This window comes from Hyla sarda, chromosome 1, assembly GCF_029499605.1.
Source record: "Hyla sarda isolate aHylSar1 chromosome 1, aHylSar1.hap1, whole genome shotgun sequence".
In the NCBI taxonomy this organism is placed as follows: domain Eukaryota; kingdom Metazoa; phylum Chordata; class Amphibia; order Anura; family Hylidae; genus Hyla; species Hyla sarda.
The window spans coordinates 587,794,060-587,820,437 of NC_079189.1; positions in this window are offsets into that span (position 1 = coordinate 587,794,060).

Sequence of the window (26,378 nt, forward strand, 5' to 3'; positions counted from 1 at the left end):
CCTGTACTGGTATCATTAGTCCTGTACTGGTATCCCTGCTATTAAACTAGAATAAATGCCTCTATACTGGTATCATTTGTCCTATACTGGTATGACTTCCTCTGTACTGGTATCACTGGTCCTATACTGGTATCCCTAGTCCTGTACTGGTATCACTGGTCCTGTACTGGTATCCCTGGTCCTGTACTGGTATCCCTGGTCCTGTACTGGTATCCCTGGTCCTGTACTGGTATCCCTGGTCCTGTACTGTTATCACTGGTCCTGTACTGGTATCCCTGGTCCTGTACTGGTATCCCTGGTCCTGTACTGTTATCACTGGTCCTGTACTGGTATCCCTGGTCCTGAACTGGTATCACTGGTCCTGTACTGGTATCCCTGGTCCTGTACTGGTATCCCTGGTCCTGTACTGGTATCCCTGGTCCTGTACTGGTATCACTGGTCCTGTACTGATATCACTGGTCCTGTACTGTTATCACTGGTCCTGTACTGGTATCCCTGGTCCTGTACTGGTATCCCTGGTCCTGTACTGGTATCACTGGTCCTGTACTGATATCACTGGTCCTGTACTGTTATCACTGGTCCTGTACTGGTATCCCTGGTCCTGTACTGGTATCACTGGTCCTGTTCTGGTATCCCTGGTCCTGTACTGGTATCCCTGGTCCTGTACTGGTATCCCTGGTCCTGTACTGGTATCCCTGGTCCTGTACTGGTATCCCTGGTCCTGTACTGGTATCCCTGGTCCTGTACTGGTATCACTGGTCCTGTACTGGTATCACTGGTCCTGTACTGGTATCCCTGCTATTAAACTGGTATAAATGCCTCTATACTGGTATCATTAGTCCTGTACTGGTATCACTGGTCCTGTACTGGTATCCCTGCTATTAAACTGGTAAAAATGCCTCTATACTGGTATCATTAGTCCTGTACTGGTATTCCTGCTATTAAACTGGTATAAATGCCTCTATACTGGTATCATTAGTCCTATACTAGTATCATTAGTCCTGTACTAGTATCCCTGCTATTAAACTGGTATAAATGCCTCTATACTGGTATCATTAGTCCTGTACTGGTATCATTAGTCCTGTACTAGTATCCCTGCTATTAAACTGGTATAAATGCCTCTATACTGGTATCATTAGTCCTGTACTGGTATCACTGGTCCTGTACTGGTATCCCTGCTATTAAACTGGTATAAATGCCTCTATACTGGTATCATTAGTCCTGTACTGGTATCACTGGTCCTGTACTGGTATCCCTGCTATTAAACTGGTAAAAATGCCTCTATACTGGTATCATTAGTCCTGTACTAGTATCCCTGCTATTAAACTGGTATAAATGCCTCTATACTGGTATCATTAGTCCTGTACTGGTATCACTGGTCCTGTACTGGTATCCCTGCTATTAAACTTGTATAAATGCCTCTATACTGGTATCATTAGTCCTGTACTGGTATCCCTGCTATTAAACTGGTATAAATGCCTCTATACTGGTATCATTAGTCCTGTACTGGTATCACTGGTCCTATACTGGTATCCCTGCTATTAAACTGGTATAAATGCCTCTATACTGGTATCATTAGTCCTGTACTGGTATCACTGGTCCTGTACTGGTATCCCTGCTATTAAACTGGTAAAAATGCCTCTATACTGGTATCATTAGTCCTGTACTGGTATTCCTGCTATTAAACTGGTATAAATGCCTCTATACTGGTATCATTAGTCCTAAACTAGTATCATTAGTCCTGTACTAGTATCCCTGCTATTAAACTGGTATAAATGCCTCTATACTGGTATCATTAGTCCTGTACTGGTATCACTGGTCCTGTACTGGTATCCCTGCTATTAAACTTGTATAAATGCCTCTATACTGGTATCATTAGTCCTGTACTGGTATCATTTTTCCTATACTGGTATCATTAGTCCTGTACTGGTATCATTTTTCCTATACTGGTATCATTAGTCCTGTACTGGTATCATTTTTCCTATACTGGTATCATTAGTCCTGTACTGGTATCATTTTTCCTATACTGGTATCATTAGTCCTGTACTGGTATCATTTTTCCTATACTGGTATCATTAGTCCTGTACTGGTATAACTCATATACTACTTAACTTGTTAAAATTCAATACTTTATTTGTTTCTACACACTATTTAAAAACAAATAGCACTGTTTCCTTTTTTTTTTTGGTTTATTTTGGTAAGCTGATTTGCTTGCGCAGAAGTCTCTGCTAATTGTGATATATTTATGTTAAAGCAACCCCGTGTGCCTGCAGGTAACACTCGCTAGATTGCTAGGAACAGCAGTGCTAGACTTGTTAAAAACTCCACTCTGCCCCCCTCAACATGTTTCGCTACGACGTAGCGTTATCAAGAGGTAGCGGGCAGAGTGGAGTTTTTAACAAGTCTAGCACTGCTGTTCCTAGCAATCTAGCGAGTGTTACCTGCAGGCACACGGGGTTGCTTTAACATAAATATATCACAATTAGCAGAGACTTCTGCGCAAGCAAATCAGCTTACCAAAATAAACCAAAAAAAAAAAGGAAACAGTGCTATTTGTTTTTAAATAGTGTGTAGAAACAAATAAAGTATTGAATTTTAACAAGTTAAGTAGTATATGGGAAATAAGGGTTATTTTTGGATTCCCAAAAGGGAATCTATAGGGAATTAAATAAACAAATGTTACCCTCCATATACTGGTCTATACCAGTTATGGGGTACTGGTGTAACTGCCTCTATACTGGTATCATTAGTCCTGTACTGGTATAACTGCCTCTATACTGGTATCATTAGTCCTGTACTGGTATCATTTGTCCTATACTGGTATCATTAGTCCTGTACTGGTATAACTGCCTCTATACTGGTATCATTAGTCCTGTACTGGTATCATTTGTCCTATACTGGTATCATTAGTCCTGTACTGTTATAACTGCCTCTATACTGGTATCATTGGGCCTGTACTCGTATAACTGCCTCTATACTGGTATCATTAGTCCTGTACTGGTATAACTGCCTCTATACTGGTATCATTAGTCCTGTACTGGTATAACTGCCTCTATACTGGTATCATTAGTCCTGTACTGGTATAAATGCCTCTATACTGGTATCATTAGTCCTGTACTGGTATAACTGCCTCTATACTGGTATCATTAGTCCTGTACTGGTATAACTGCCTCTATACTGGTATCATTATGTGGTGTCCCGGTACCGTATTGTATACGTTACCTTTATAGAGGTCCCCATAGTCAGAGTCCCTAGGACGTCGGGGTCCCTCTTCTGTAGTTATCCCCTTGTCATCCCTCAGTTAGTCTATGACTGTATGGAAGTTCTTATCAATATAAGTAGAAGTATATAAATAGGTTGTGGTGGCGGGTGAGAGGACGCTGTCTTGTGGTAGTGTAGGGTATTTAGGGTGTTGCTGTTCAGAATAGTTAAAGGCGCTGTTAACCCTTGTCACTCGTGACGCCAGGGTGAGGGTTAAATACTGTGTTTCTTGATAGGCCTTTTGCCACCCTTCCCAAGAGCAATAGGTGATGCAGAAATAAAGGATTGTCCACAACCGCTGTTAACTGAAAACTTGCAGGAACTTTTACTGAAGAATTTCTGTGCATGAAGTAACAGTAACAGTCCAGATAAGGCTGGGTTCACACTACGATTTGAACTACGGTTCCCGTATACGGCTGGGAGGAGGGGTGGGGGGGCTTAATCGCGGCACCCGCACTCAGCCGTATAGGGGAACCGTAGTTAATGTATGTCTATGGTCGACCACGTTTTTGCCTGCGGTCGGGAAACCGCATACGGACGAAAAAACAGCCGACCGGAGGCTGCGGTTCACTCCGGTCGGCTCATAGACATACATTAACTACGGTTCCCGAATACGGCTGAGTGCGGGCGCCGCGATTAAGCCCCACCCACCCCTCCTCCCAGCCGTATATGGGAACCGTAGTTCAAATCGTAGTATGAAACCAGCCTAACAGAGTCTCTTTACATCAGGCTTGAGCAGCCATTGACAGTCGGTTGGGATCAGATAAGCCCAATTTGGCTTGTGAAGAATTGTATAGCAGAGATCCGCTGGATTTAGGGGAATATCGAGGTCCAGTGATCCTGCGATGAGTAGCGGGGAATGGCTTAGTCTATCCGCTATGTTAGAGGCCTAGGCCCCAAGACTTTGGCCTAGTAATTAGTCTTGTAAGCTGCGGAGGTCCTACCTCTTCCAGAGTCAGCAATCCAAGAGAGCGATCAAGATGGCGCAGGTCCCTTATATGGGCCGGCTGTTTTGGATTGGTCCGTAACAACTGTCACTCACCGTTACAGTGCATTGTGGGTGCATACGTCACGGGAACCTCCAAAGGTCCTAAAGCAAAACCATAGAGTTCCTACCTAATCACGTGACCCGCAGGTCCTGCTACACTCCGTACAGGTAGATAACTAAATATATACATTTTTATACTTATTTTATAAATATTAAATAAAACTGCTATATACTTATTGACTAACTGAGGGGTGATAAGGGGAGATCTACAAAAGAGGGACCCCGACGTCCTAGGGACTCTGGCTATGGGGACCTCTTACACAGGTATCGTATATAATACAGTACCAGGACACCACAATTAGTCCTGTACTTGTATGACTGCTATTAAACTCGTATAACTGCCTCTATACTGCTATTATTTTGTCCTATACTGGTGTCATTTGGTCCTATACTGGTATGACTTCCTCTGTACTGGTATCACTGGTCCTGTACTGGTATCACTGCTATTAAACTGGTATCATTAGTCATATACTGGTATCATTAGTTCTGTACTGGTATGACTGCTATTAAACTGGTATAACTGCCTCTATACTGGTATCCTTTGTCCTATACTGGTGTCATTTGGTCCTATACTGGTATGACTTCCTCTGTACTGGTATGATTTGTCCTATACTGGTATCACTGCTGTAAAACTGGTATAACTGTCTCTATACTGGTATCATTGGTCCTGCACTGGTTTTACTTCCTCTGTACTGGTATCACTTTCTCCTATACTGGTATCACTGCTATAAAACTGGTATAACTGCCTCTATTCTGGTATCATTAGTCCTGTACTGGTATCACTTCCTCTCAGAGGCGTAGCTTGTAGCTTCTGGGCCCTGCTGCAAAATCTGCAATAGGACCCCATGTGCCAATTATAATACTGGTCTCTTATGGGGCTGATGTGCTTTGGGGCCCCCTTTGGCCCCAGTACGACTGATACCTCTATAGCTATGCCCGTTTCCTCTGTACTGGTATCATTGGTCCAATGGTATCACTACTCCTATATGGTATCACTGCCCCTATAATGGTATTACCTCTCCTATACTGGTATCACTGCCCCTATAATGGTATTACCTCTCCTATACTGGTATCACTGCCCCTATAAAGGTATTACCTCTCCTATACAGTGGGGATCAAAAGTTTGGGCACCCCAGGTAAAAATTTGTATTAATGTGCATAAAGAAGCCAAGGAAAGATGGAAAAATCTCCAAAAGGCATCAAATTACAGATGTAGACATTCTTATAATATGTCAACAAAAGTTAGATTTTATTTCCATCATTTACACTTTCAAAATAACAGAAAACAAAAAAATGGCGTCTGCAAAAGTTTGGGCACCCTGCAGAGTTAATATCTTGTACTGCCCCCTTTGGCAAGTATCACAGCTTGTAACGCTTTTTGTAGCCAGCCAAGAGTCTTTCAATTCTTGTTTGAGGTATCTTTGCCCATTCTTCCTTACAAAAGTCTTCCAGTTCTTTGAGATTTCTGGGCTGTCTGTCACGCACTGCTCTTTTAAGGTCTATCCATAGATTTTCAATTATGTTGAGGTCAGGAGATTGTGAAGTCCATGGCAAAACCTTCAGTTTACGCCTCTTGATGTAATCCCCCGTGGATTTCGAGGTGTGTTTAGGATCATTATGCATTTGTAGAAGCCATCCTCTCTTTAACTTCAGCTTTTTCACAGATGGCATCAAGTTAGCATCCAAAATTTGCTGAAATTTTATTGAATCCATTTTTCCTTCTACTCGTGAGATGTTCCTTGTGCCACTGGCTGCAATACAACCCCAAAGCATGATTGATCCACCCCCATGCTTAACAGTTGGACAGAGGTTCTTTTCATTAAATTCTGTTCCCCTTCTTCTCCAAACGTAACTTTGCTAATTGTGGCCAAAAAGTTCAATTTTAACCTCATCGGTCCACAGAACTTGTTTCCAAAATGCAACAGGCTTGTCTATATGTTCATTTGCAAAGAGGTTTTCTTCTGATGACTCTTCCATGAAGACCATATTTGTACAAGTATCTCTTTGTAGTGGAATAGTGTACCACAACTCCAGTGTCTGCCAGATCTTTCTGGAGGGATTGTGCAGTCAAATGTGGGTTTTGAATTGTTTTTCTCACAATCCTGCGAGCTGTTCTGTCTGATGTTTTTCTTGGTCTTCCAGATCAGAGGATATTGACATCTGAAAATGTTTTGCTATCTTCTTATAGCCTTCTCCATCTTTTTGAGCGTCAACTATTTTCAGTTTCAGATTTCTAGACAACTGCTTAGAAGAACCCATGGTGCTGATTTTTGGGGCAAGGCATGCTGGGAGTTGTAGTCTTGCAACAGCTGGAGGCACGTTGTTTTGGGGAAAAAAAACACTTCTTTAGGATTCTCTGCAGTCCTATGTAAAACAACTGACAACACATTGTATTGTCACCGTAAGCCAAGCAGGCAGGGAGTTTTAGTTTTGCAACAGCTGGAGACACACTGTTTAGTAAACGTTGCCTTAGGGTATGTTCACACTACGCAATTTCCGTGGAATTCAGTGAGCGTAATTCCGCGAACCGATTTACGTACTTTGAACATAAACATCAGTGTGAATGGGTTTCCGCGAGATCCGATCACACTGCGGAATTTCGGCGGCGGACAATTCCGCCGCTGAAATTGTTCATCGCAAAGAAAGAACAAGTTAATTCTCTGCGCGGAAGTCCGAGAACACTGCATAGCCCTCAATGGTGACGGCGCAGTGCCGCGCGGTCCAACCGCCGGAGTATTGCGGCGACCAGAATGGATTCTCAGCGAGCAGAGATACCGATCATAATCTGTAGTGATACCCTTATAGTATACAGATATCAGTGCCACTATACCTATGTGACATTCCATGTATTACTATAACTTTATGTCTGCCAGATCTTTCTAGAGGGATTGTGCAGTAAAATGTGGGTTTTGAATAGTTTTTCTCACAATCCTGCGAGCTGTTCTGTCTGATGTTTTTCTTGGTCTTCCAGATCAGAGGATATTGACATCTGAAAACGTTTTGCTATCTTCTTATAGACTTCTCCATCTTTTTGAGCGTCAACTATTTTCAGTTTCAGATTTCCAGACAACTGCTTAGAAGAACCCATGGTGCTGATTGTTGGGGCAAGGTCAGATGAGTCTGGACATTTAAAACCTTTGAGATTGACATCACCTGGTCTTCCCGGATGATGATTGAGAACAATCCATGACACTGGCAGGTCTCAGCTTTGCAAAGGGGGCAGTGCATGCTATAGATTCTGCAGACACCATTTTTTGTTTTCTGTTATTTTGAAAGTGTAAATGATGGAAATAAAATCTAACGTTTGTGAATTCAGGTAGAAGACAGACATGGTCGCACATCTACAATCTTGTATATGATCTAATTGCTTCTCAGCATAATTTCAAAAACTAACAGATGGTGGTCGCCGCCAAGTGCTACGCCATTTTATGCTAGGGACGTTAGGGACCCACTCTAAATAGGTGGCCTTGACGTGACCTGAATTCAAAATCTAACTTTTGTTGACATATTATAAGAATGTCTAATCTGTAATTTGATGCCTTTTGGAGATTTTTCCATCTTTCCTTGGCTTCTTTATGCACATTAATACAAATTTTTACCTGGGGGGCCCAAACTTTTGATCCCCACTGTATATAGTATCACTGCCTCTATAATGGTATTACCTCTCCTATAATGGTATCACTGACCATAGGCATCTCAATTTCCCTATACTGGTGTCACTGCTCCCATACAGGTATTACTACCCCGATACACGTAACACTGCCCCCATACAGGTGTCACTGCCCTACTATACTTGTATCACTGCCCCCATACAGTTATCACTGCCCCCATACAGGTATCACTGCCCCCATACAGGTGTCACTGCCCTACTATACTTGTATCACTGCCCCCATACAGGTATTACTGCCCCCATACAGGTATCACTGCCCCCATACAGGTGTCACTGCCCTACTATACTTGTATCACTGCCCCCATACAGTTATCACTGCCCCCATACAGGTGTCACTACCTTACTATACTTGTATCACTGCCCCCATACAGGTATTACTGCCCCCATACACGTATCACTGCCCCCATACAGGTGTCACTGCCCTACTATACTTGTATCACTGCCCCCATACAGGTGTCACTGCCCCCATATAGGTGTCACTGCCCCCATACAGGTGTCACTGCCCCCATACAGGTGTCACTGCCCTACTATACTTGTATCACTGCCCCCATACAGTTATCACTGCCCCCATACAGGTGTCACTACCCTACTATACTTGTATCACTGCCCCCATACAGGTATTACTGCCCCCATACACGTATCACTGCCCCCATACAGGTGTCACTACCCTACTATATTGCATCACTGCCCCCATACAGGTATTACTACCCCGATACACGTAACACTGCCCCCATACAGGTGTCACTGCCCTACTATACTTGCATCACTGCCCCCATACAGGTATTACTGCCCCCATACACGTATCACTGCCCCCATACAGGTGTCACTGCCCTACTATACTTGCATCACTGCCCCCATACAGGTATTACTGCCCCCATACACGTATCACTGCCCCCATACAGGTGTCACTGCCCTACTATACTTGCATCACTGCCCCCATACAGGTATCACTGCCCCCATATACGTATCGCTGCCCCCATACAGGTGTCACTGCCCTACTATACTTGTATCACTGCCCCCATACAGGTATCACTGCCCCCATATATGTATCGCTGCCCCCATACAGGTGTCACTGCCCTACTATACTTGTATCACTGCCCCCATACAGGTGACACTGCCCACATACAGGTGTCACTACCCTACTATACTTGTATCACTGCCCCCATACAGGTATTACTGCCCCCATACAGGTGACACTGCCCTACTATACTTGTATCACTGCCCCCATACAGTTATCACTGCCCCCATACAGGTGTCACTACCCTACTATACTTGTATCACTGCCCCCATACAGGTATTACTGCCCCCATACACGTATCACTGCCCCCATACAGGTGTCACTGCCCTACTATACTTGCATCACTGCCCCCATACAGGTATCACTGCCCCCATATACGTATCGCTGCCCCCATACAGGTGTCACTGCCCTACTATACTTGTATCACTGCCCCCATACACGTAGCACTGCCCCCATACAGGTGTCACTGCCCACATACAGGTGTCACTGCCCTACTATACTTGTATCACTGCCCCCATACAGGTGTCACTGCCCCCATATAGGTGTCACTGCCCCCATACAGGTGTCACTGCCCTACTATACTTGTATCACTGCCCCCATACAGGTATTACTGCCCCCATACAGGTATCACTGCCCCCATATAAGTGTCACTGCCCCCATACAGGTGTCACTGCCCTACTATACTTGTATCACTGCCCCCATACAGGTGTCACTGCCCCCATATAGGTGTCACTGCCCCCATACAGGTGTCACTGCCCTACTATACTTGTATCACTGCCCCCATACAGGTATTACTGCCCCCATATAGGTGTCACTGCCCCCATACAGGTGTCACTGCCCTACTATACTTGTATCACTGCCCCCATACAGGTGTCACTGCCCCCATACAGGTGTCACTGCCCCCATACAGGTGTCACTGTCCTACTATACTTGTATCACTGCCTTTATTCTGGTATTATAGTATCAAGGCATCAGGGTCAATTCCTGTCCAGGTCATTTGGGAGTTGTAGTTCTCCGATACGTCACATGACAGGGTGGTATAACTAAGTTGGTGTTCCCTGTGACCCAACTACTATTTTAAATTTTTTTTGTCAAGGAAGCTGTTCCCATATTAAAACCTTTTTCTCTGTATTTCTGTTCCTGGAGGCCGAATGAAGAGATTATTGTATTGCAGAGAGATCATCCTACAATGTTGCTCTAGCAAAATCCAGACATGAACTGCTTCCAAAAGGTTTGGGTCTCCACCCCTTGTCCTGGGATAGAGAGATTAAACTAGGGACTTCTTCTGTAACCATTACTAATAAAAGAAATGTCCAGCGCAGGATAAAGTCAAACAGGAGCTTTATTTAGGCGATCACATGGAGCACACAGAAACACTAACGCGTTTCGGGTCAAGCTGGACCCTTAATCATGGTAACCATTGGTTAGGAGGATCCTGTGACCAAAGCATCATTCATCTGGGGACGGACAAAATGCAGAAATGTTAACCCTTTACACTTATTGAATGCAATAAATAAGGTGAAATGCACATAAATACATTTTCTATAAATCTTTAATATCTCATATACATTTAGGGATCATGCAAAACCTTTAACGACAACTTCACAGCATGTATTCTTTTAGCTCTACTGTTATACTAATATGGTAAGGGTGTTTCTGCCCTTACAGCAGTGTTTTCAAAACAGTATGTCTCCAGCTGTTGCAAAACTACAACTCCCAGCATGCCTGGACAGCCTTTGGCTGTCCAGGCATGCTGGGAGTTGTAGTCTTGCAACAGCTGGAGGCACGTTGTTTTGGGGAAAAAAAACACTGCTTTAGGATTCTCTGCAGTCCCATGTAAAACAACTGACAACAAATTGTATTGTCCCCGTAAGCCACGCAGGCAGGGAGCTTTAGTTTTGCAACAGCTGGAGACACACTGTATAGTAAACGTTGCCTTAGGGTATGTTCACACTACACAATTCCCGCGGAATTACGCTCACGGAATTACGTGCTGTGAACATAAACATCAGTGTGAATGGGTTTCCGCGAGATCTGATCACACTGCGGAATTTTGGCGGCGGACAATTTTGCCACTGAAATTGTTCATCGCAAAGAAAGAACAGGTTCATTCTCTGCGCGGAAGTCCGAGAACACTGCATAGCCCTCAATGGTGACGGCGCAGTGCCGCGCGGTGCTACCGCTGAAGTATTGCGGCGGCGGCCGCCAGAATGGAATCTCCGCTCGCGGAATTCTGCGAGCAGAGTTTCCGTTCATAATCCGTAGTGTGAGTATACCCTTATAGTATACAGATATCAGTGCCACTATACCTATGTGACATTCCATGTATTACTATAACTTTATGTTTGCCCTAGAAGAACTTTCACCTGTCTACCACAAGATGGCAGTGTTTGCTTACAAGGTTAGAAAACGGAATCTGATTTCTCATACACTTTCCATATGAACTCTAGGGCTGCGTAATGATTTTGATCACGTGACATACAATTTGATTGATCAAAAAAATGCACCAAATTTGTATGCACATTGCAATTGTGTGATTATTTTAGGCTGTGAAATAAGTGCAAGTAACATGCAGTTTAAAGGGGTAGTCCGGCAAAAATCTTCTCTTTAACATCTCTTTAAGTGTGTGTGTGTGTGTGTGTGTGTGTGTGTGGGGGGGGGGGGGGGGGGGGGGGGGGGGGGGGGTGTTTAGTAAAAAAAAAAATAACCCTCTCATACTTTTTTTTTTCCCAATGACCCCTCCCTGACCAGATATTAACCCCTTCCCGACCTATGACATACCTGTACGTCATGGGTGGCAAGGTGTTCCCGACCCATGACATACAGGTACGTCATGGACAATACTGCCGCTACTCGCGGCATCCCGCAGCGCCCGAAAAGATGGTGGCTATCACTGATAGCCAGCCATCTTACCATGCGACCACGGGGGGTTTCATCCCCCACCCCCCCAGCGATCGCTGCTATCAGCTGGTCAAATCTGACTAGCTGATAGCAGCATTTCGCTATCAGAATACTTAGCAGCGCGGTGTGTGAGTCCGGATCACGGGGATCGGGACACACACCGCTCTGCTAAGTGTCCCTGACCCGTCCCCCGGCGTCACTTACCCGTCGGAGCAGTGTCCCGAGCGGTCCCGGCGTCCTCCGTGCGGTCCTGGCTGCGCTGCGTCCCGGAGGTGAGTTTCCGGCAGCAGTGCGGCATCTTCATTGGCAGCAGTGAGATCGCCATAAAGCGATCTCACTGCTGCCTCTGAGAGTTTCAAAACTGCAACTCCCAGCATGCCCAGACAGCCTTTGGCTTTCTGGGCATGCTGGGAGTTGTAGTTTTGCAACATCTGGAGGTCCACAGTTTGGAGACCACTGTATAATGGTCTCCAATCTGTGCTCTTCCAGATGTAGCAAAACTACAAATCTCAGCATGCTCAGTCTGTCCAGGCATGCTGGGAGTTGTAGTTCTCTAACATCTGATCCTTCAGATATTGCCGAACTACAACTTCCAGCATGCCTTGGCAGTCTGGGCATGCTGGGAGTTGTAGTTTTGCAACAACTGGAGGCACACTAGTTGGGAAACATTGTCCGTTTCCTACCTCAGTGCCTCCAGCTGTTGCAATTGTTGCAAAACTATAACTCCCAGCATGCACTGACAGACCATGCATGCTGGGAGTTGTAGTTTTGCAACAGCTGGAGGCACACTGGTTTGGAAACACTAAGTTTGGTTGCAAAACACTTGAAAGTTTATTACTTAACTTAGTGTTTCCAAACCAGTGTTCCTCCAGCTGTTGCAAAACTACAACTCCCAGCATGCACGGACAGCCAAAGGGCATGCTCGGAGTTTGCAACAGCTGGATGTTTGCCCCCTCCCCCCAATGTGAATGTACAGGGTACACTCACATGGGCGGAGGTTTACAGTGAGTGCTGCAAGTTTGAGATGGCGCAAATTTTGTGCTGCAGCTCAAACTTCCAGCGGCAAACTTGCTGTGAACCTCTGCCCATGTGACTGTACCCTAAAAACACTACACTACACTGACACTAACCTAAAATAAAAAGTAAAAAACACTACATATACACATACCCCTACACAGCCCCCCCTCCCCAAAAAATGAAAAACGTCTGGTACGCTACTGTTTCCAAAACGGAGCCTCCAGCTGTTGCAAAATAATAACTCCCAGTATTGCCGGACAGCCATTGACTGTCCAGGCATGCTGGGAGTTTTGCAACAGCTGGAGGCACCCTGTTTGGGAATCACTGGCGTAGAATACCCCTATGTCCACCCCTATGCAAATCCCTAATTCAGGCCTCAAATGCGCATGGCGCTCTCTCACTTTGGAGCCCTGTCGTATTTCAGGGCAACAGTTTTGGGACACATATGGGGTATCGCCGTACTCGGGAGAAATTGCCTTACAAATTTTGGGGGGCTTTTTCTTCTTTAACCCCTTATGAAAAGGTGAAGTTGCGGTCTACACCAGCATGTTAGTGTAAAAAAATAAATTTTTTACACTGACATGCTGGTGTTGCCCTATACTTTTCATTTTCACAAGAGGTAAAAGGGAAAAAAGACCCTCTAAATTTGTAACGCAATTTCTCCTGAGTACGGAGATACCCCATATGTGGGCGCAAAGTGCTCTGGGGGCGCACAACAAGGCCCAGAAGGGAGAGTGCACCATGTACATTTGAGGCGATTTGCACAGGGGTGGCTGATTGTTACAGCAGTTCTGACAAACGCAAAACAATAAATATCCACATGTGACCCCATTTTGGAAACTACACCCCTCACGGAATGTAATAAGGGGTGCAGTGAGCATTTACACCCCACTGGTGTATGACAGATTTTTGGAACAGTGGTCTGTGAAAATGAAAAATAAAATTTTTGATTTGCACAGTCCACTGTTTCAAATATCTGTCAAACGCCAGTGGGGTGTAAATGCTCACTGCACCCCTTATTAAATTCCATGAGGGGTATAGTTTCCAAAATGGGGTCACATGTGGGGGGGGTCCACTGTTCTGGCACCATAGGGGCTTCCTAAATGGGACATGCCCCCCAAAAACCCTTTCAGAAAAACTCACTCTCCAAAATCCCATTGTCGCTCCTTCCCTTCTGAGCCCTCTACTGCGCCCGCCGAACACTTTACATACGCATATGAGGTATTTCCTTACTCAAGAGAAATTGGGTTACCAATTTTAGGGTGATTTCTCTCCTTTTACCCCTTGTAAAAATAAAAAAATTGGGTCTACAAGAAAATGCGAGTGTAAAAAATGAAGATTTAGAATTTTCTCCTTCACTTTGCTGCTATTCCTGTGAAACACCTAAAGGGTTAAAACACTTACTGAATGTCATTTTGAATACTTTGGGGGGTGCAGTTTTTATAATGGGGTCATTTATGGGGTATTTCTAATATGAAGATCCTTAAAATCCACTTCCAACCTGAACTGGGCCCTGAAAAATTACGATTTTGAAAATCTTGAGAAAAATTGGAAAATTGCTGCTGAACTTTGAAGCCCTCTGGTGTCTTCCAAAAGTAAAAACTTGTCAATTTTTTAATGCAAACACAAAGTAGACATATTGTATATGTGAATCAATATGTAATTTATTTGGAATATCCATTTTCCTTTCAAGCAGAGACTTTCAAAGTTAGAAAAATGCTAAATTTTCAAAATTTTCATGACATTTTTAGATTTTTTACCAAGAAAGGATACAAATATCAGTGAAATTTTACCGATAACATAAAGTAGAATATGTCACGAAAAAACAATCTCGGAATCAGAGTGATAAGTAAAAGCATCCCAGAGTTATTAATGCTTAAAGTGACAGTGGTCAGATTTTCAAAAAATGCCCAGGTCATGAAGGTGAAAATGGGCTGGGTCATGAAGGGGTTAAAGAGAAGTTTTTCACCAGCTTACCAGCTTTAAAGGGGTACTCTGGTGGAAAACAATTTTTTTTTTCATATCAACTGGCTCCAGAAAGTAAAACAGATTTGTAAATTACTTCTATTAAAAAAATCTTAATCCTTCCAGTACTTATCAGCCGCTGTATGCTCTAGAGGAAGTTAAAGGGGTACTCCGGTGGAAAACTTTATTATTTTTTTTAAATCAACTGGTGCCAGAAAGTTATACAGATTTGTAAATTACTTCTATTAAAAAATCTTAATCCTTCCAGTACTTATTAGCTGCTGATTACTACAGAGGAAATTATTTTCTTTTTGGAACACAGAGCTCTCTGCTGATATCATGACCACAGTGCTCTCTGCGGACATCTCTGTCCATTTCAGGAACTGTCCAGAGCAGCATATATTTGCTATGGGGATTTTCTCCTACTCTGGACAGTTCCTAAAATGGACAGAGATGTCAACAGAGAGCTCTGTGTTCCAAAAAGAAAATAATTTCCTCTGTAGTATTCAGCAGCTAATAAGTACTGGATGGATTAAGATTTTTTAATACAAGTAATTTACAAATCTGTTTAAGTATCTGGCACCAGTTTATTAAAAAAAAAACAAAAGTTTTCCAGCAGAGTACCCCTTTAAATTGTTCTTTTGTGTCTGATCACAATGCTCTCTGCTGACACCTCTGTCCATGTCAGGAACTGTCCAGAGCAGCAGAAAATCCCCATGGCAAACCTCTCCCACTCCTGACAGTTCCTGACATGGACAGAGGTGTCAGCAGAGAGCACTGTAGTCAGACTGGAAAGAACTACACAACTTCCACTCATCAGAGATACAGTTAGAGATACAGTCTGATACATCATCAGAGAAACAGTCTGTGTATATAATGGTGACATCATCAGAGATACAGTCTGTGTATGTACTGGTGACATCATCAGAGATACAGTCTGTGTATGTACTGGTGACATAATCAGAGATACAGTCTGTGTATGTACTGGTGACATCATCAGAGATACAGTCTTTGTATGTACTGGTGACATAATCAGAGATACAGTCTTTGTATGTACTGGTGACATCATCAGAGATACAGTCTGTGTATGCACTGGTGACATCATCAGAGATACAGTTTGTGTATGTACTGGTGACATCAGAGATACAGTCTGTGTATGTACTGGTGACATCAGAGATACAGTCTGTGTATGTACTGGTGACATCATCAGAGATACAGTCTGTGTATGCACTGGTGACATCATCAGAGATACAGTTTGTGTATGTACTGGTGACATCAGAGATACAGTCTGTGTATGTACTGGTGACATCATCAGAGATACAGTCTGTGTATGTACTGGTGACATAATCAGAGATACAGTCTGTGTATTTACTGGTGACATCATCAGAGATACAGTCTGTGTATTTACTGGTGACATCATCAGAGATACAGTCTGTGTATGTACTGGTGACATCATCAGAGATACAGTCTGTGTATGTACTGGTGACATCATCAGAGATACAGTCTGTGCATGTACTGGTGACATCATCAGAGATACAGTCTGTGTATGTACTGGTGACATCATCAGAGATACAGTCTGTGTATGTACTGGTGACATCATCAGAGATACAGTCTGTGTATGTACTGGTGACATCATCAGAGATACAGTCTGTGTATGTACTGGTGACATCAGAGATACAGTCTGTGTATGTACTGGTGACATCATCAGAGATACAGTCTGTGTATGCACTGGTGACATCATCAGAGATACAGTCTGTGTATGTACTGGTGACATCATCAGAGATACAGTCTGTGCATGTACTGGTGACATCATCAGAGATACAGTCTGTGTATGTACTGGTGACATCATCAGAGATACAGTCTGTGCATGTACTGGTGACATCATCAGAGATACAGTCTGTGTATGCACTGGTGACATCATCAGAGATACAGTCTGTGTATGTACTGGTGACATAATCAGAGATACAGTCTGTGTATGTACTGGTGACATCAGAGATACAGTCTGTGTATGTACTGGTGACATCATCAGAGATACAGTCTGTGTATGCACTGGTGACATCATCAGAGATACAGTCTGTGTATGTACTGGTGACATCATCAGAGATACAGTCTGTGTATGTACTGGTGACATCATCAGAGATACAGTCTGTGTATGTACTGGTGACATCATCAGAGATACAGTCTGTGTATATAATGGTGACATCATCAGAGATACAGTCTGTGTATGTACTGGTGACATCATCAGAGATACAGTCTGTGTATATAATGGTGACATCATCAGAGATACAGTCTGTGTATGTACTGGTGACATCATCAGAGATACAGTCTGTGCATGTACTGGTGACATCAGAGATACAGTCTGTGCATGTACTGGTGACATCAGAGATACAGTCTGTGCATGTACTGGTGACATCAGAGATACAGTCTGTGCATATAATGGTGACATCATCAGAGATACAGTCTGTGCATGTACTGGTGACATCATCAGAGATACAGTCTGTGTATGTACTGGTGACATCATCAGAGAGACAGTCTGTGCATGTACTGGTGACATCAGAGATACAGTCTGTGTATATAATGGTGACATCATCAGAGATACAGTCTGTGCATGTACTGGTGACATCAGAGATACAGTCTGTGCATGTACTGGTGACATCATCAGAGATACAGTCTGTTCATGTACTGGTGACATCAGAGATACAGTCTGTGTATATAATGGTGACATCATCAGAGATACAGTCTGTGCATGTACTGGTGACATCATCAGAGATACAGTCTGTGTATGTACTGGTGACATCATCAGAGATACAGTCTGTGCATGTACTGGTGACATCATCAGAGATACAGTCTGTGTATGTACTGGTGACATCATCAGAGATACAGTCTGTGCATGTACTGGTGACATCAGAGATACAGTCTGTGCATGTACTGGTGACATCATCAGAGATACAGTCTGTGTATGTACTGGTGACATCATCAGAGATACAGTCTGTGTATGTACTGGTGACATCATCAGAGATACAGTCTGTGCATGTACTGGTGACATCATCAGAGATACAGTCTGTGCATATACTGGTGACATCAGAGGTACAATCTGTGCATGTACTGGTGACATCATCAGAGATCAGAGATACAGTCTGCGCATGTACTGGTGACATCATCATAGATACAGTCTGTGTATGTACTGGTGACATCATCAGAGATACAGTCTGTGTATGTACTGGTGACATCATCAGAGATACAGTCTGTGCATGTACTGGTGACATCATCAGAGATACAGTCTGTGCATATACTGGTGACATCAGAGGTACAATCTGTGCATGTACTGGTGACATCATCAGAGATCAGAGATACAGTCTGTGTATGTACTGGTGACATCATCAGAGATACAGTCTGTGTATGCACTGGTGACATCAGAGATACAGTCTGTGTATGTACTGATGACATCATCAGAGATACAGTCTGTGTATGTACTGGTGACATCAGAGATTCAGTCTGTGCATGTACTGGTGACATCATCAGAGATACAGTCTGTGCATGCCAGTGTTTCCCAAACAGGGTGCCTCCAGCTGTTGCAAAACTACAACTTCCAGCATGCCCGGACAGCCGTTGGCTGTCCGGGCATGCTGGGAGTTGTAGTTTTGCAACAGCTGGAGGCACCCTGCTTGGGAAACACTGGTTCTTTATGTTTCTGAAGATTTCTGTCCCCTCCCCTCTATGTGTTTCGGTGTTTCTGAGAAGCGGCTCCTGACATTGATCACATGTTGTCTTCCAGGCCTGGGATCTGTCTAATAAGTGATAAGGAAGGAAGAAGGTCAAGAAAGCTGCAGAGGAAAAACAGAGCAAGGACAGTGATGGATGTGACTGGAGATAACAGATCCTAATCCCTACATTCCACATCTGGATCTCATCCACCAGAAGGACCATTTATCATTTCCAAATTTAAAGATCCCTTATTGTTAGGACCAAATACACATTAGCAGAATGAAGGATAGAAATAAAGGGATGAGAAATGGAGAGAAAACCAGGATCAATGTATAGAAGTCCCTGGTAGATCATGCGCCTCATTCTCTGGGGCCCCCGTTGGCCCTCTGTTGTGATGTAGCCAGGGCCGGCTCTGCTTTTTAGGCAAAATAGGCAGCTGCCTAGAGCGAACTCTTGATGGGGGCGCCGTTCTGCCTATAAAGTTAGCCAGCATCTGAAGCATCCGCCCATCCAGCTAAACCGTGCCATCCCGGTAGAAAGGCGATTACATGATTAGGAGGTTTGTTACAGTGTGTTACCCCAGTAGTAAGGAGATTACACAGGGAGAAGGTTTGTTACAGTGTGTCACCCCAGTAGTAAGGTAATTACATGAGGAGGAGGCTTGTTACAGTGTGTCACCCCAGTAGTAAGGAGATTACATGAGGAGGAGGTTTGTTACAGTGTGTCACCCCAGTAGTAAGGTGATTACATGAGGAGATTTGTTACAGTGTCTCATCCCAGTAGTAAGGAGATTACATTAGGAGGAGGTTTGTTACAGTGTGTCACCCCAGTAGTAAGGTGATTACATGAAGAGGAGGTTTGTTACAGTGTGTCACCCCAGTAGTAAGGTGATTACATGAAGAGGAGGTTTGTTACAGTGTGTCACCCCAGTAGTATGGTAATTACATGAGGAGGAGGCTTGTTACAGTGTGTCACCCCAGTAGTAAGGAGATTACATGAGGAGGAGGTTTGTTACAGTGTGTCACCCCAGTAGTAAGGTGATTACATGAAGAGGAGGTTTGTTACAGAGTGTCACCCCAGTAGTAAGGTGATTACATGAGGAGGAGGTTTGTTACAGTGTGTCACCCCAGTAGTAAGGAGATTACACAGGGAGGTTTGTTACAGTGTGTCTCCTCAGTAGTAAGGAGATTACATGAGGAGGAGGTTTGTTACAGTGTGTCACCCCAGTAGTAAGGTGATTACATGAGGAGAAGGTTTGTTACAGTGTGTCACCCCAGTAGTAAGGTGATAACATGAGGATGAGGTTTATTACAATGTTTCACCCCAGTCGCACGATAATTACATGAGGAGGAGGTTTGTTACAGTGTGTCACCCCAGTACTAAGGGTGATAACATGAGGATGAGGTTTGTTACAATGTGTCACCCTAGTAGTAAGGAGATTACATGAGGAGGAGGTTTGTTACAGTGTGTCACCCCAGTAGTAAGGTAATTACATGAGGAGGAGGCTTGTTACAGTGTGTCACCCCAGTATTAAGGAGATTACATGAGGAGGAGGTTTGTTACAGTGTGACACCCCAGTAATAAGGAAATTACATGAGGAGGAGGAGGTTTGTTACAGTGTGTCACCCCAGTAGTAAGGAGATTACATGAGGAGGAGGTTTGTTACAGTGTGTCACCCCAGTAGTAAGGAAATTACATGAGGAGGAGGAGGTTTGTTACAGTGTGTCACCCAAGTAGTAAGGAGATTACACGAGGAGGAGGTTTGTTACAGTGTGTCACCCCAGTAGTAAGGAGATTACAAGAAGAGGAGGTTTGTTACAGTGAGTCACTCCAGTAGTAAGGTGATTACATGAGGAGGAGATTTGTTACAGTGTCTCACCCCAGTAGTAAGGAGATTACATTAGGAGGAGGTTTGTTACAGTGTGTCACCCCAGTAGTAAGGTGATTACATGAGGAGGAGGTTTGTTACAGTGTGTCACCCCAGTAGTAAGGTGATAACATGAGGATGAGGTTTGTTACAATGTGTCACCCCAGTAGTACGGTAATTACATGAGGAGGAGGTTTGTTACAGTGTGTCATCCTAGTAGTAAGGAGATTACATGAGGAGGAGGTTTGTTACAGTGTGTCACCCCAGTAGTAAGGTGATTACATGAAGAGGAGGTTTGTTACAGTGTGTCACCCCAGTAGTAAGGTGGGGCCTGTCATAGGGCAGAACCAATGGGCGTGGGCAAAATTATCTTTCACCTAGGGTGGCAAAGATGCTTGCACCAGGCCTGCATGTAGCGCTGTCTGTGCTCCTCTGGCTCAGGGGTCAGGCTGTTGCTTCTGAAGATCTGTGTATAATGTAGATACCAGACTGAAGATAATAATAATAATTAATAATAATCATTTTATTTATATAGCGCCTACAGATTCCGCAGCGCTTACAATTATGGAAGCTGAGGATGGCGCCACCTATTGTGATCCAGATGTGGTCGGTTCCCCCCTTTCCCGGTCCCATATACTCATCATGGAGCTTCTCCATGTACCAGACTAATATCCTTCCAGGACAACAATCCTGTATTCATTGGACCCCGGGGATTCATTCTCTTCCTTAGTAGAATATGTCTACTGATATTCCTTGGGCAGTGTCTGGAGCTGAGGTTCTGATTATAAAGGACATCATTAGTCCATCTTCCCTGTAAAGAGCTGACCGCATAGGACAAGGAGGTCTGGGGGTCCGACTGGATGTCATAGGGGTACTCCACTGCCAGACACCTTATCCCCTATCCTAAGTAAAGGGAGTAAGACGTCTGATCGGGGGGGGGGGGGGGGGGGGGTACCGCTGTTGTGCCTCACAATCTCTCGCAGCACCCGGTGTTGATTTTTACGCCACTTTAGCGCTGGAAGGGACTGGCTCCAAGTTGTCATTCACCGCTAGGGTGCCTAGGCAAGTAGAAATGTCTTGGGGACCACCTTTAGGCTCACATCTCCCTGCCCCCGTTTCATGACAACATGTGCCGTGGAAATCCTGATTCCAGCGTCCGCAAAAGGAATAGACTTGTCTCTTCTTTCTTGCAGATGCCACTTGGTAATGCATTGCTGTGTATGAGACGGCGAATTTCCAAGCGGTCCTAGTGCCCACCAGATCATGCTCGCGTTTTGCACATTTTTTGGCCGTGTGAACCCGGCCATACAGGTGATGAGGGGAGGGGTGACGATTTTATCTGCCAGCTCGGTGGTGATGGTCTGACTGGTATATATCCTTTTTAGGGAGCAAGGATGATGATATCATTATTTTAGAGTCGGGGAACTTTTATTGCGCACTTTTTGCCAGCTGGGGGGCTTGTTCCATCCGCTGCGGCTGCTTTTGGAGTTTATTCGTACTCATATCTATAATACTATGTTTTCGGAGATGACTGCTGTGACATGTGCTATCGTTGTGGGGTAAATTTTATGAACCCTTTTTCTTGGAAAGACTTGCCTTGTATTAAAGGGGTATTCTGGGATTTTCATTTTATTTTATTTGACTATGCTACAAGGGCTGTAAAGTTAGTGTAGTTCTTAAAGGGGTACAACCGTGGAAAACTTTTTTTTTTTAAATCAACTGGTACCAGAAAGTTAAACAGATTTGTAAATCACTTCTATTAAAAAATCTTAATCCAGTACTTTTTAGGGGCTGTATACTAAAGAGAAATCCAAAAAAGAAATGAATTTCCTGTGATGTCCTGACCACAGTGCTCTCTGCTGACCTCTGCTGTCCATTTTAGGAACTGGAGAAAATCCCCTTAGCAAACATATGCTTCTCTGGACAGTTCCTAAAATGGACAGCAGAGGTCAGCAGAGAGCACTGTGGTCAGGACATCACAGGAAATGCATTTCTTTTTGGATTTCTCTTTAGTATACAGCCCCTAAAAAGTACTGGAAGGATTAAGATTTTTTAATAGAAGTGATTTACAAATCTACAACAAAAGAGAAAAGTGTGCAGTCACCGCTGGTAAACAGCTGCAGGCCCAAGGTCCGGGATCACCACAGCATAGACAGAGACAATGAGGGGCGCTCAGAGGCTACGCCGGGTGTTTCGGACCTAGGAACGTCCTTCTTCCGGCCTCAACGTTCACATCATTGCGTTACCCTTTTAAGGTTGTCTACAGGAAACGTGAGTAACCATGGTAGCATGTAAACTACGGGTCAACAAATGGATCAAAACAAAAAATAAGCAAAGAAAAGGGAAAAGAATCCCAGTTACTCGGTACTGGGATTCTCTTCCCTTTTCTTTGCTTATTTTTGTTTTGATCCATTTGTTGACCCGTAGTTTACATGCTACCATGGTTACTCAGTGAATTGTAGTTTTGCAACAGCTGGAGGCACCCTGTTTAGAAAACATTGGTGTATTGCATTGAAAGGATCACAGGTGTGTTTCAATGGGTGAAGTGGCTGATGTGTGGGAGGGAGAAAAATGACCTCACACTTACAAACAGGGAATTATGGGACATGTAGTTCGAGGAGGGAACTCCAACAGAAAATACCCAGTTCACAAAAAGCCACAGTGTTATGGTTGACTAGGAACATAGCTGTTTAGCCCCAAGACAAGCGCAGATCCTTCTGAAGCATGTCCATTACTGTCTGGCAGGTACGTACTAAAATCATTTTATGGTGGATAACCCCTTTAAGGTATTTCCCATTTAAAGGGGAACTCCGTCCCCAAGACATCTTATCCCCTTTCCAAAGGATAGGGGATAAGATGTCTGATCGCGGGGGACCCCCGCAATATAGCATGCAGCACCCACCTGTAAGTACGTCCGGAAGCGCTGTAGGCTCTCAGTCTTATGCCTCCCAACCATGGGGACGGAGTATCTTGACGTCACGACTCTGCCCCCGTGTGACGTCAAGCCCAGCCCCCTCAATGCAAGTCTATGGGAGGGGGCATGACGGCCGTCACGCCCCCTCCCATAGACTTGCATTGAGGGGGCTGGGCTTGACGTCACACGGGGGCAGAGTCGGGATGCCACGATACTCCGTCCCCTTGGCCGGGAGGCATGTCTTGGGGCCGGAGTACCCCTTTAAATCTATAATTACCATAGTATCAGTACATTGGGGCTTACAGGTCACTTGGTGTTTGATGTTACTTCCCTGGGTCTTGCTTGGTCGGGTTGTAGGATGTTTATGTAGCTTTGTGGTCAAGGTTTTGATGGTGGTCAACTCTGGGTCTACTTGTATTGATCTGTTATTCATTGGTTGGTTACACTTATTATTGTGTTAGGGTCATTTGATATATTAGCATCCTGGCCATTTGCTGTCATTTACCCTCCTGGTAAAGGGGCCTGTGTTTAGATTTGCTGTCTACTGTCAGTGATTTCTATTCTGAGGTTATTACTTGCACTATATGTCCTGCAGAGCTGGTATATTTGCATTACAATTAGTTTGTTTCTTTAAATACTTGGTAATTTGCATTTGAATTGGGTGTTAAATGGGTAATCCGGTGGAAAACAAATGTTTTCACATCAACTGGTTCCAGAAAGTTATACGGATTAGTAAATTACGTCTATTTAAAAATTTTAATCCTTCCAGTACTTATCAGCTGCTGTATGCTCCAGAGGAAGTTGAGTTGATCTTTTCTGCCTGACCACAGTGCACTCTGTTGACATCTGTCCATGTCAGGAACTGTCCAGAGCAGGAACAAATACCCATAGCAAACCTCTCCTGCTCTGGACAGTTCCTGACACAGACAGAGGTGTCAGCAGAGAGCACTTCCTGCGGAACACAGCAGCTGTTGGGTGTGTCTGATTTCCAGGGCTTTCCAGAGAGAGAGGATTGAAGCAGATTTTCCTACAGCCTTTTTCCCAGGAGGGTGGCAGCCTCCTTGGGAGAACCTCCTGCTATGGAGCCCCAGACTTCCACCCCTCGAACTAGGCCGGAGGGGGGGTGGGAGTGAGAGAGCTACGGCCGATTCTCAGGACGGGGTGAGAAGATCCAGCAGGCTCCGCAGTAATGTGGAGCCCACTCCCCTGTCCGTCGCTGGAAACCGCAAGGCGTCCGGTAAGAAAATTACAGTTATGTCTTCGGGGACTGTTGTTATGGAACCCCAGCAATGGGGGGTGAAGGGACCCAGGGAGTCACTTGCCACCCTTGGATCCCGCATGCAGGCAAAGCTGGTGGAATATGAGCAGCTGGGAAAGAAGCTGAAGGTGTTAAGGGAAGATCTGAAGTTTGCCCGCTACCTGACAGATAACTCTGCCAAGGCCATGAGGGCTAAGTTTGCTGCCAGGGTGTGTGAACTGAAGGCAGAGGAGCAGGAGGTGGTGAGAGCCCGAATGCAGATCGTAGAGGGAGCGGGTATATTTAAGGAAAAGTTAAAAAATAACGACCGCTATAAAATCATGCAGACCCCTGTGAAGGAGGAAGAGGATAGTCAGGGGGAGGAAGAATGCTTGTTTGATACAGAGGAGAAGATGGAGGAAGGTGGTGAGGGAGATGGCGGCAGTGAGGGTGATGAGAGTGAGGGGGATGTGTGTGATACCCCATGTACCCCTAAGACCTCTGTCACCCCAAGTGCAGAATATATTAACCCTGCTCAAGTTGCCTTACCAACCACCTCAGAGGAAAGTGTCAGCAGTGATGGCGGTGACAGCAGCCCGGTCGGTGGGGGGCTCCGGCGGGCCATAGTTATGCAGGAGTCACCCACCCGTCTGGAAAATTTCAGTTTTGGCCAGGACCTGGGCCCTGAGGAGAATAAAAGGAAGAAAAAGAAGAAGAAAAAGGCTGGGAAGCAAGTGAAGTTTGTTTTCTCTCCTATCCAGCAGTCTGGGCCACCTGAAAAGTTGGTTCAGGCTGCTGGGCCCCCCACCCTGCCAGATCCCGCTTCTGCTGTGGAACGGGAAAAGCACGGGGGGTACAGTGCTGCATCCAACATGGCCGCGGGTGCTACAGTCATGCGTCTTGCTGGTAGGGAAGAGCAGGACGGGCTAATGGTGGGCAGTAGTTATGCGGCAGTGTGCAAGGGGAGCGGTTCCCCGAGTATTGTGGGCAATGTCACCAGCTCTGCAGGGCACTCCCCTGAGAGGGGGGGGAGTGTCCAGGCGCCGGGACCTACTGCTAAGCCTGTGCGGTCGGGCGAAGTGTGTGGCGCGGATGCTGCAGGGATCTCCCCTGATAGGGAGGGGAGTCCCTGCACATCAGTGGCAGGAGGAGGGGTGGAGGTGCGCCCGGAGGGGCAGCCTCGGAATTTGACGTCTACGGTGGCGTCTCGTATAGAGGAGGAGTCAGTGTCGGCAGCCGCCGGTGACCTAAGAAGGAGCAAGAAGCCCAAGCTAAAACACGTCCAGGCCAGCCCAGAGGTAGTGGGTGAAGCAGCTGCTGATCCCATATATACTGTAAATGAAAGCAATGTAAATACAAAGAGTGTGAATGATGTGAGTGGTAGTGCTGTGGATGAGAGGGGTGTATGTGGGAGTGGTAGTGGTGTAGATGGGAGGAGTGGTAGTGGTGCAGATGGGAGGAGTGGTAGTGGTGCAGATGGGAGGAGTGGTAGTGGTGCAGATGGGAGGAGTGGTAGTGGTGCAGATGGGAGGAGTGGTAGTGGTGTAGATGGGTGGAGTGGTAGTGGTGTAGATGGGAGGAGTGGTAGGGGTGTGAATGGGTGGAGTGGTAGTGGAGTGAATGGGAGGAGTGGTAGTGGAGTGAATGGAAGGAGTGGTAGTGGTGTGAATGAGAGGAGTGGTAGTGGTGCAGATGGGAGGAGTGGTAGTGGCTTTTGTGGCAGTACAGGTGGCCTAGGCAGGGACATAGGGACGGTGTCTGGTCCGGCTGCCCCC